Source organism: Vespa crabro, chromosome 4 (genome assembly GCF_910589235.1).
Source record: "Vespa crabro chromosome 4, iyVesCrab1.2, whole genome shotgun sequence".
NCBI classification, from domain to species: Eukaryota; Metazoa; Arthropoda; class Insecta; order Hymenoptera; family Vespidae; genus Vespa; species Vespa crabro.
Window position 1 is genome coordinate 5,359,264 of NC_060958.1, and position 11,449 is coordinate 5,370,712.

The 11,449-nt window shown below is 36.4% G+C and overlaps 1 protein-coding gene across 1 annotated transcript in view; it reads right to left on the reverse strand.

The window, feature by feature from the left end:
- Positions 1–10,764: 10,764 nt before the first annotated feature.
- The window catches only part of LOC124423720 (protein odd-skipped), an 8,321-nt gene continuing 7,636 nt past the window's right edge, over positions 10,765–11,449 (reverse strand). The window contains exon 3 of the transcript XR_006942142.1: positions 10,765–10,897. The gene's annotated coding sequence lies outside the window, so the exon portion shown is untranslated. The remainder of the gene's footprint in view (positions 10,898–11,449) is intronic.

Consider the following 11,449-nt stretch of genomic DNA (forward strand, 5'->3'; position numbering starts at 1 on the left):
GGATGGATGGATGGATGGATAGGTAGATAGATAGATAAATAGATATGTAGATAGACAGATAGATAGATAGATAGATAGATAGATAGATAGATATGAAAAGAATACTCGTCATCTCCATAGGTTTTGTCATTGAAGAAGAATTTTACAGAAAGTCTAAGTATTGAGAAACTTCTTCAACGAGCCTTGATCATATTCTGTGAGAAAAATAAAGAGAGAAAAATATATATATATATATACATATATATATATATTTATATTTATGGATGTAGATGATACACAATGATGCCTTCGTATTTCAAAATGTGTCAGTATGTATATAAAAGAAAATGAAAAAAGAAACTAATATAGCGGAGAGAAGATATGACGAACGCGGTATAAAATCGGTGGCGATCGATGTCTGACAAGAATAATGATTGATCGAGCAATTAAATTCCGTTGTCATGGGTTCGCATGCTCGCGGAGGACTCTTATGGTTAATCATAAAAAACTCTACACTACGCTGATGATAGTAATGATGATGATGATCATGATGACGATGATGATGATGATAATGATGATGATGATGATGATGATGATGATGATGATGATGATGATGATGATGATGATGATAATGACGACGATGATCATGATAATGATAATGATAATGATGATAATGATGGTGATGGTGGTGGTGGTGGTGTTGATGATGACGATGATAGTGGAGGTTCAGTTGGTGAAGATGACGACTACGACGACTACGACGAGGACGACGAGGACGACGAGGACGACAAGGACGAGGACGACGACGGGTCCGGTAGAGGATCTCGTTGGGTTAGGGATCTCAGCAACGGCACACCGCATCGCGGGGTGCCATTCGACCACAATTGCTGGTAATGAGCTGGTTCGAGCCGCCTTCTGACGGACCTCTTCTTACGCCCCCTTGCCTACAAATTCGCATCCTCACGTCTCTCGGTGAGATCGCGAGACGTAGATCAATCGAGAATGACTTAGAACCTTCCGCGGGATCTTATATATCCCGAAGAAAAAAATATTGTGTATTTCTCTCTTTCTTTATTTCTTTCTCTCATTCTATCTATATCTATCTCTATCTATTTATGTATCTATCTATGTATCTATCTATCTATCTATCTATTTATCTCTTTTTTTCTTCAAACTTTTCACGTCCGTCCTCGTGAATTCCTTCGAATGAGTTACATACATACATACATACATACATACATACATACATACATACATACATACATACATACATACATACATACATACATACATATGTAGTTATGCAAGTAAACTAACGTTCGATCCGAAAAACACATACTAGAAAACGTCAAAGCCAATTAGATTCTCTTAGTTTATGTTACAAACGAAATGATCGTTGATAATAGCGAATGATATTAGGAAATATTGAAAGAATAGTAGTACCTCTGAAAGAAGAAGATGTGGAAGGAATAAGAAGCGGGGGTTATCTCTCATGGATGAATCCATGTGCTCAGCACGACACTTTATTTCCGAACGTATCGGCGCTCTCAGCAGTAGGGCCGATATAGAAAGAGATAGAAAGAGATAGAAAGAGACAGAAAGAGAGAAAAAGAGAGAAAGAGAGTGAAACGAAAAAAAGAAAGAAAGAAAGATAGAAAAGAAGTCTTAGCTCGCTAGTGTCGACAATACGAACGAGCCGGCAGTTGTATAGAGAAAGAGGAAGAGAAAAGAAGAGAGAAAAGGAGCATACACATATGCAAGTACGTACGTATGTACATACGTGCATACATGCGTGAGTGCGTGCATGCGTGCGTGCGTGCGTATCTATAGCCATATCGAAGATTAATCGAGTCAAAAGACCCGCGGTCGTTACAAAGTGTGCCGCCCGCCGCGACACAAAACCCATGCATTACTCCTGAAGAACGTTGCCGAAGAGGAGGAGGACCTCGCTCGTGTTCTAGCGTTCCCCTTGTCTCCATCGATACACCCACGCTGCGCTTGTTGCCGACAATGCCACGAAGAAGAGACCACGTCGCGACCACGACGACCCAGGGGGTGGTGCTAGTGGTATCATTTTTATTTAATTCCTTTTTTTGTTTTCCTTTTTTCATTGGGGCTTTTTATTATTTTTTTTATATTTATTTTTATTTATTTATTTATTTTTTATTCTTCTTCTTACTCCTATTTCTATTTTTATTTTTATTATCTTTCTTTTTCTCTTTTTTTTGCTCTCTTACTCCTACTTTCTTCTTCTTCTTCTTCGCGTCTTCTTCTGATTTTTTTCCTTTCTTTTTGTTTTTGTTTTTTTTTCTCCTTCTACCATCTCTTAATCTCTTTCTCTAATCCTTTTCGCGGTGTGCGATAAGTATCGATCGATAACGATGGATCGACCACGGTAGATCATCCAGTTCGAAGGTTCTTGGCTCCCGAAGAGAAATCGGATTCATGGTGCTCTGGGTGCGTGAAAAATGGCGCGAGTCGAGTAACCCCCGATAAGTATGTACACGTGTGAGAGCACACACGCGCGCGTCTGTGTATATATACAGTGACGCGCAAAAGTTTCGGTAGAAATATTATCCTTTAAAACATTTTTTTCTCGACGCGCAGAAAATGAATTTACCGTCTACGAATTTAAAAAAAAACAAAAAAAGGAAAAAAAAAGGATACTTTTTATTTAATATTACAATCGCTTCGTGCAAACGATTTATTATTTAATAGTTATCTTCATCAGCTTCCTTTATTTCAACTATAGATAAAGAACTTAACTTTTGCATACCACTGTATACATGTGTATGTATATATGTATGTATGTATATATATGTGTGTATGTATATATGTATGTGTATGTATATATGGATGTATGTATATACGTATGTATATATACATATAAGATACGCGAGATTTCGCGTTCGTTAATGCGTGCCTCTTACCATAATCTAATATCTTTTGATATATGGGGTGAGCCTGTGGGGTGCCAAAGGCGCGCAAAGGTCGTAACACCGGGGGTCGCCCCGTAGATATTTACAATTTTAATCATCGACTCTGCGTGGGACCCCTATTTCGATGCAGAAGGGTACATATAGCGATTTCTTCTCCTACCCAGACTCTTCCTTAGCGCCGGACAGTTTTCATTTCAAATGACAAATAACGCCACGAATATTTATTGAAACTTTCGACTTTTTTCCTTATTCTTACGAAAATAAATACGGACGAAGAGAGAAAGAGAAAAAATAAAAGAGAGAAAAAGAATAAACGTCTTGACTGACTACTGCGTCGATTTAATCGATCATAATTTTGTATTAACATTTTTTAAAATAAATTGTATACACATATCTCATATTCAAAATCGAACATTTAAAAAAATATTTGAAAAACCTTCGATCCGTTTATTTTTCGATACGTTTTTTTCCAAACGCGTTCATGATACGTCGGAATAATAACTTTAAAAATCTCAGATATATGACGAAGAAATGATAAAGTGTTCCAGGATACACAATTCACACACACAGCAAAATATCAGAATTAATAACTAGACGAATCTTTTTGTAAATCTCTTTGAAATGACTCAAATACCTATTAGAATGACACCCCTTAGATCTATTTCAACCAAATCCTTTACTCTCCGTATACGCATGAAACAGACATACATACATACACGCGCGCGCGCACACACACGCATACACGTGCACACCAGCTGTAACACCTACACTTTCTTCAATGACCTCTCATCGAAATCCTCACGATACTATACCCCAATTAATTTAAAATAAATGCGATTAATTGTACGTAAAAAAAAAAAAATTGAAAATACAGGAACATAAAAAAGAAGAAAAAGAAAATAACAAAGATCATATACCTTTCACCTTTCTATCTATAATAATAAATCATACATATCAGCTGCCAATGATATTTCGATCTTACGAAAGTGGCAACAAGAGAAAGGTATTAAAACGAAATCGTTGATTTCAAGCGTATCGATGTTCCCGAAGGATTTTTGAATAAATAAATGGATGAGTGGGTGGAAGGAGGGGATTAAGAAAAAGAAAAAAACGAAAAAAAAAAGAAAAAACAATAACGAAAGAAAAGAACGGACGAGTCATCGAAGAAGAAGAAGAAGAACTCGTATTATTTTCCTATCTCTATCCCAATTTCCTTTTCTTTCCCTTTTTCTTTTCTTCCGTCTTACCCCTTCTACTCCGTTCTCCCCCCCCCGCCACCCGTCCTCTTTTCCGCCTCCTTCTATTCGTCCACATTTCTTTTTTTTAACCTCTCCCGGAATATATCGACGACTCTTTCTCTTCTTTCGTCTTTCACGTAATGGACTCAGATCAGTGGTCGACAATCGGGGGTCGGGGGTTGGGGATTATGGGAGAAGGGGGATATAGGAGGAAAGAGGTGGAGGGCGGAAAAGTTCATAGTCTCCCCTTTTGTCCGGCTATTCTTTTCTCGTAGGGGCACCTTTTTTCTCTATTCTACGGGACACAAGAAGAGTCGTCGTCCAAGTGACGTCCCCCTTCGTTATATTCATTGACAAAAGGGCTGGAAGCTCTCCGCCCTTGAGAAGAGCGGTAGCTTTGACCACCTGTTGCCACTTTTCTGATCTGTCTCAAAGACACCCTCCCTCTTCCTTTCTCTCTCTCTCTCTCTCTCTCTCTCTCTCTCTCTCTCTCTCTCTTCTCACCTCTCCCCCGACCGCTCTTTTATAGATATAATACACAGAGAAAGATGTGTTGGGTGGAGTGTGGTACGATAGGGTAGGATAGGGGGTGACGATGAGGGGAAAAGCCCCACGAGGGGTGTGACTTCATAATGGTTAGAAGTGTGGCCCATTGTCGACAAGTTGAACCAAACCATTCTTTTTTTCTTCTTCTCTCTTCTTTCTTTCTTTTCTCTCTCTCTCTCTCTCTCTCTCTCTTTCTCTCCAGATAGCTCAAGGAAAACAGCCGAGAGGAGAAATCGTCTCTAACGAATCGCGCCTTGCCTTTTCCTCATGTTATTTCTTTTTTATTTTCTTTTTTTTTCTTCCCTTTTTTTCTCTTCTTTTCTTCTTTTCTCTTCTCTTCTATTCTCTTCTCTTCTCTTCTATTCTATTCTATTCTCTTCTTTTCTTCTTCTCTTCTCTCTTACGTACAATTATTTTTCCTCCTCTAAGCAAGTTAACGACAAAATTTTCGAATCGCCGTTCGATAAACGACGATAATTAATTAATTTTTATTTCAATCAATATTATCAATGAAGAATGAAAATAAAAAGAAGAAGATTTGATAGATGAAACTTTCAAATGCATTGGCAACATAGCAAACAAAGAAGTAGCTAAGGTTAATACTCGCATGTAAATAAGTACGCGTAATTAAATCGAGGAAAAGGTTCTGATAACGTGACGTGGCGCCGGTTTTAACGCGTGTTAATTATCTCGTTCCATCAGACTATAGTTCAGACTAATGAGGCTTAAGCTCGTTATTTCCTTCCTACATGAAGGCACCTTAGCACCGACACTAAACCGTCTGACAACATCTAACGTATATCTACAACAATTTACCTCTTCACTGTCCATTTACGATTTCTACGTATGTGGAGTGGTGGTGTTGATACTAGCGGTAGTGGTGTTGGTGATGATGGTGATGATGTTGATGATAGTGATGGTGGAGAATTCCTTTCTATCAAAAAAAGTTGAAAGAGAATATATTTTAACAAACTAAAAACCGAACTTGAAAATATAAAAATAATACTTTACGATCCCTTTAATCGACCCTTATAAAGCTCTCTATAACTATTCTTATATATATATATATATATATATATATATATATATATATATAATAAAAAATCAGAAAAAAATATAAAAATAAAAGAAACTGGAAATACTTTTTAATATTCAGGAAAAAAAATGTACGACCTTTTTCGTTACGATCAATTAATACACCTTGCACGAATATAAACTATTATATGAGAAAGTAAAACGCGAAGAAGGAGAGCTGCTACCGTGCTAAAAAGGGTACTTACATTTACGCATTTTACGAGTCACTTTAAAGTGCCTCGAGAGTAACTCACTTGACTCTACTTAAGTACACGTCTTTGTTTACACAATTCCAATGGCGGCTTTTTATTAATAATTCAATTATTAATTAATAATTCAAATATAAAATGCAAAATAATTTTCAATAATTGTGCGTTTTTTTTCATTCGAAGATAATAATATCATTGGCTTAGAACTTGTGACCAATATCTCTCTCTCTCCTTCCCTCTCTCTCTATCTCTCTATCTTTCTCTCTCCCTCTCTCTTCTACAATAAGAAGAAGAAGAAGGTGGTTCGCGCGGGTGCGCGCGCGCGAGCGCGCGTATACTTGCCGATGTAGCCCCCATAAAGTCTTGTTTTTCGTTCGTTTGCGGCGGGTCGAGGCGACGGGGGAGTCGATGCGGCGCCCGGGGGCCCTCCCACGAGGAGGAGTGACCTCGGTTGCAGGCTTTTGCTCTTGGGAATATCCGTGCGGCTTCGTCTCTTCTTTGGCGATGTGGTACCCTCCCTCTTCTTCCCTCTTCTTACCTTCCTCTTCTTACCTTCCTCTCTCTCTCTCTTTCTTTCTCTTTCTCTCTCCTTCTCTACGGTGGGACCTTCGAGAGAAAGATTTGCGCACGTAGAGAAGTCCAGTCAAGAGTTTTACAATTATTTTTTTCCACCAACGAAAAATTATTTACATTTTTCATTAATATCCTCCTTTAAAAATAACTAACTTCAATTTTCTATTAATCGTTTAATATCTGTTATATATAATTGCGACGAAAAAATAAAATATATATAAAGGTATTATCATAAAAATATATATTTGAATGAAATAAATTAATATTTAAAGTCATACGAGATCATCCAATTGTTCATCTATATTGAAAGATGGAAATTGGATTCGGTATAACACGTTTATAACTAAATAAATTACTTTCATATATATTTTCTATGTAATTATAACTTCTCTTTGGTATAGTTATATTTTATGTATAATGTATGAATAAAATATATCTAAATAAAATAAATTAATACTTAAATTCATAAGAAATGTCTAATAGCGTATCTACATCCGTGAAACAAATTGCACTTTTAATAGTATATCTTTATTAATAATTAAACTACTTGTCATATATTCAATGTATATAATTATACCCCTCTCTGACACAGTTATATTTACGTACGATATTGTACATATAATAATTATATAAACGATATATTATTATACGTAAATTACGTATAATTAGAGAAACATTAAGATATAATATAAATTATATTTAAATGATATAATTTAAAATTCAAGATTATAATAAGTGGCATCAAATAGCGTATCTAAATCGCCAAAGAAAATTTCAGTTTCGATGGAATATTTTTTATAAATAAATAAACTACTATGTCATATATTCAATATATAATTGTATTTAATTATATATATATATAATTATATATATATATATATATATATATATATATATATATACACATAATCATAGATTATATAATTATTTGATAGAAATAAACGTTTTCGTCGAGATCTCAACTTTGTTTCGATTTATCAATCAACGAATCTTTCTCTCTCTCTCCCTCTCTCTCTTTCTCTCTGTGTAGAATAAATCATCGTCCTAATTCTCACAGTGTCCCTTAAGACGATTCGAATGATCTAGTTCTAAGTTAATTTAAGCTAGTGGGCTTTGGCTCGTCGAAAATAAGTCGCGTCGTTAGCAAGAAGAAACGGATCCGCGATGACGTTGCTCATCGACCCGTTTAACGCCCCCTTTCGCCTCCGAGAAATCCTCCTAATGGATTCGCCAGGTTGCTTCAAATTGCCCCAGGAACGAAAGCTGATTCTACGGTTGCTCCTGGAAGAACGGATGATAATGACGGTAAATGAGCACAAACAGAATCATTCGCGTTGGTAATCACGATAATGCGATTTTTCCATTTACTTCCTTCCACCATATTCAACCATCTTCATCCATCTTTCACTACCGACATTTAAACGGACATATCCTATAACCACTCTTTCTCTCTCTCTCTATATATATACATATATATATACATACATATATATATATATATATATATATATATATATCCGATCTTAAACTATTATTATTTCTAATCTAGAAATTATCGGATATGATTTCGAACGAATTATTCCCCATCGTATATTAATAGAGATATATTAATAAAGGTTATATTACTCTGCTTTTTGTATTATTTGCAAAAGAAATAAAAAAAAAACAATGAAAACAAAAACAAGAGCAAAAACGAAAACAAAAATAAAAAAAAAATAGAGAAGTAGAAAATAAAGCGTCATATCGTTTATTCGCAAAAAGATAGACGCATACCGACAATATCAGCGTAAGGTATGGAGAGATCGTTGAAGGGAAAACGGGGGTATGACGTGTATGTATGTGTGTGCATGTATGAAAGAGAGAAAGAGAGAAAGAGAGAAAGAGAGAGAGAGAGATAGGCGTAGGGGGTCGAGTCGCGTCGGTCGGTCGGTCGAGCCGGTAATGGGAGGTCAGAGGTCAGCGCGCCGCCAACGCTAGGCGATGAAGAAAGAGGAGAGCAGGAGGAGCCCGAAGAGAAACGTGTATATATATCTATGTATACGTACATACATATATATATACGTAAACGTGTATATATTATATATATATATATATATATATATATATGTTTCAAAGACGATGCTTACGAACACGAACTTAACCTATAAAATACATATATAAAGACGCACGGTTAGTATAGGTACGCGTGTACGTGCGGTAAGAAGGTCCAGTACACGTTGTTGCCTTGGCCATGCAGACTCCGAAGACTCCTTGCAAAAGATCGAAAAGAAAGAGAGAGAGGGAAGGAGAAAGAAAGAAAGAGAGAAGGGATAGTACGGAAAGAAGCGAAACGGAGGGCTGGTGCGATATGCCTCTCGAAAGCGTGGGAACGCGCGTGGCCCCACGCGCCTAACTAACCCTCTTTGCCTTTTCTTACCTCCTCTTTCTCCTCCTCTTCCACCACCACCACCACCACCATCACAACAATAACCACCTCCTTCTACATCTCGCGTTCGGCACTTCCTCCTCCTTCCACCCTAGTCCACCCACATTCGCAAGATGTATATACTTTGAATACTTCGATCATCCCTCCACTACTGTTACATATTTTCTATCCTTTTTTCTCTATCTTCTTCTCTCTCTCGTTATCGACGTGTAACCTATACTAGGATTATGTTTTTTGTTGTTTTGTTTTATTTTCTCGCAAAATTCCTAACCTTACTTCTTTTTTCTTTTCATTCCTTTTCTTTTCCCCCTTTGGAATTTTCAATACTCTCGAATCACATTCGGTTCTACGGCAAAGAATGAGCCCGTCAGAAAATCGATTATCACCGCTCTTGGATAATGATCCATTCCACTTGGACTCCTCGAACTTTCGGTCCTCGTAACGACCAGACAAACTGACAATCACTGTCTTAGGTCGCGGTGAATTATGAGCCCGTAATCCGTGGTTACCGGCACGGGCCAAATAGGATTTACGCGTTCCGCCGTCGAACCAACTGTATCTCACGACTTTTTCATTTCGTCCTTGGTGTAACAGGTATACATTTGTGTGTGTGTGGTGTATATATATATATAGTTCCGTTCTATATTATCAAATTCCAATCGATTGATCCTTTTAAGATATCTATCAATTCCTTTAATCGATCACTCTAATTATACCAATTTTCTCTACAAAAGTTTTCATTTGTCCAATATACGTATAAATATATATATATGTATATGTATATATATATATATATATATATATATATATATATATATATATATATATAATCGATAAAAGTGATTGGTTAAACAATTGATTTGCCTTTTTTTGAATCTAATAATTTTTTTATAATCAATAACAATGCACATAACGAAAAGCTTAAAATTCAAAATATTTATACTCACGAGATAGCAGCACTTGATGGATATCCTACTGAACGAAACTGATCGTGGGTATGAGACAGGAGCGACACTGAAAGAATTAAAAACTACATGGTTCGTTGGCGCTGCGCACTGTCGATAACATATCGACCGTTGTAAATATGAACTAAGAATGTTCACGCAATATAATAGTAACATTTTTATTTCTCAAAGGTATATATATATATAAAATATGTGCTTAAAATAATTAAGACATTTATCTAAGAAACGATAAAATAGAAACCAAGAGAAATTCTTCCTTCTCGTTTACAACTCTTTCTCTTCTTTTTTTCTGTTGTTAGTTTTTTCTTTGCATTTCTTTTTTTTTTCCCCCAAAAACGGAGGCAAAAGGAAGTAAACCGGTGTCTGAGTTGGTCGCGAATTAGCGGCGTTTAAAAGGGTGGACCCGACTGTTCCTTCGTTCTTATTGTATTTTTATTTTTATTTCTCTTCTTTCTTTCTTTCTTTCTTTCTTCCTTCATCCATTTCGTTTTACCCATCCTCTCCATTCTTATATAGCCGCGTTCCTACGTTCCAAGAGTTAAAATAGTACTACTAACTAATAGCAGGGCTAGAGTGTATTTCTACAATATGAGCACACTGTATACACCGTGGCTAGGTGGTTTACTTAATCGTCGGTCCCAGAAAAGGGAAAAGAAAAAAAGAAGATAGAAGAAGAAAAGAGAGAAGTAAGACTAAAACAAAAAAAAAAGAAAGAAAGAAAGAAAAAGAAAAGCAAAAAAAGAAAGGAAAAAAGCCAACGGTCCGCGTACCGCCTTAACCACAGACCACGGCTTCTCATGGAGACCTATCTTTTGGGGCGCGTCTTCCTAAAAAATAACCTCACTTTCTCGTCTCTGTCGCGTACTTCTTAATTTCTCCTAGAAATTCGTCTTCTTCTTCTTTTTCTTCTTCTTGTCTCGTTTCATCTTTTAAAGGATGTCTCGCTTAACTAAAAAATTCGATTAAGAGTCAATAAATCAGAAAACAAAAAATAAAAAATAAAAATCGATTCCGTCGAATGAAACGAAAGACGCTTAATAGTCGGTTTAAAAAGGACCTTTATCTTTCTCCCTCTCTCTCTTTCTCTCTCTCTCTCTCTCTCTCCAGCTCTCTTTTAACTGATCCTAGACAAAGATCAGTGGTGTTTCTTACGAAATCACTGGCTATTAAAAGACTATCGGCTTTTGTTAATCAAAGCGATTTCGTCGAAATCAAGAAATCAAGAAAGAAAGGAAGAAAGGGAGAAAGAAAGAAGGAAAGAATGAAGAAAAGAAGTAAACGATACGAAATTTCGCGCGCTAAATATTTTTAAATTTACCGTCAAAATTCACAGGATTTATATGCTTAAGAACCTGCCTAACACGTTACATGTGTATAAGTGCCTGCATTCTTCGTTGGGTATTGGTCACAAAGACTCCTGGAATTCGGGAGGACGAGGATTAGTCTCTCCCTCTCTCTCTTTCTCTCTCTCTCTCTTTCTTTCTTTCTCTCACTCTCTGTG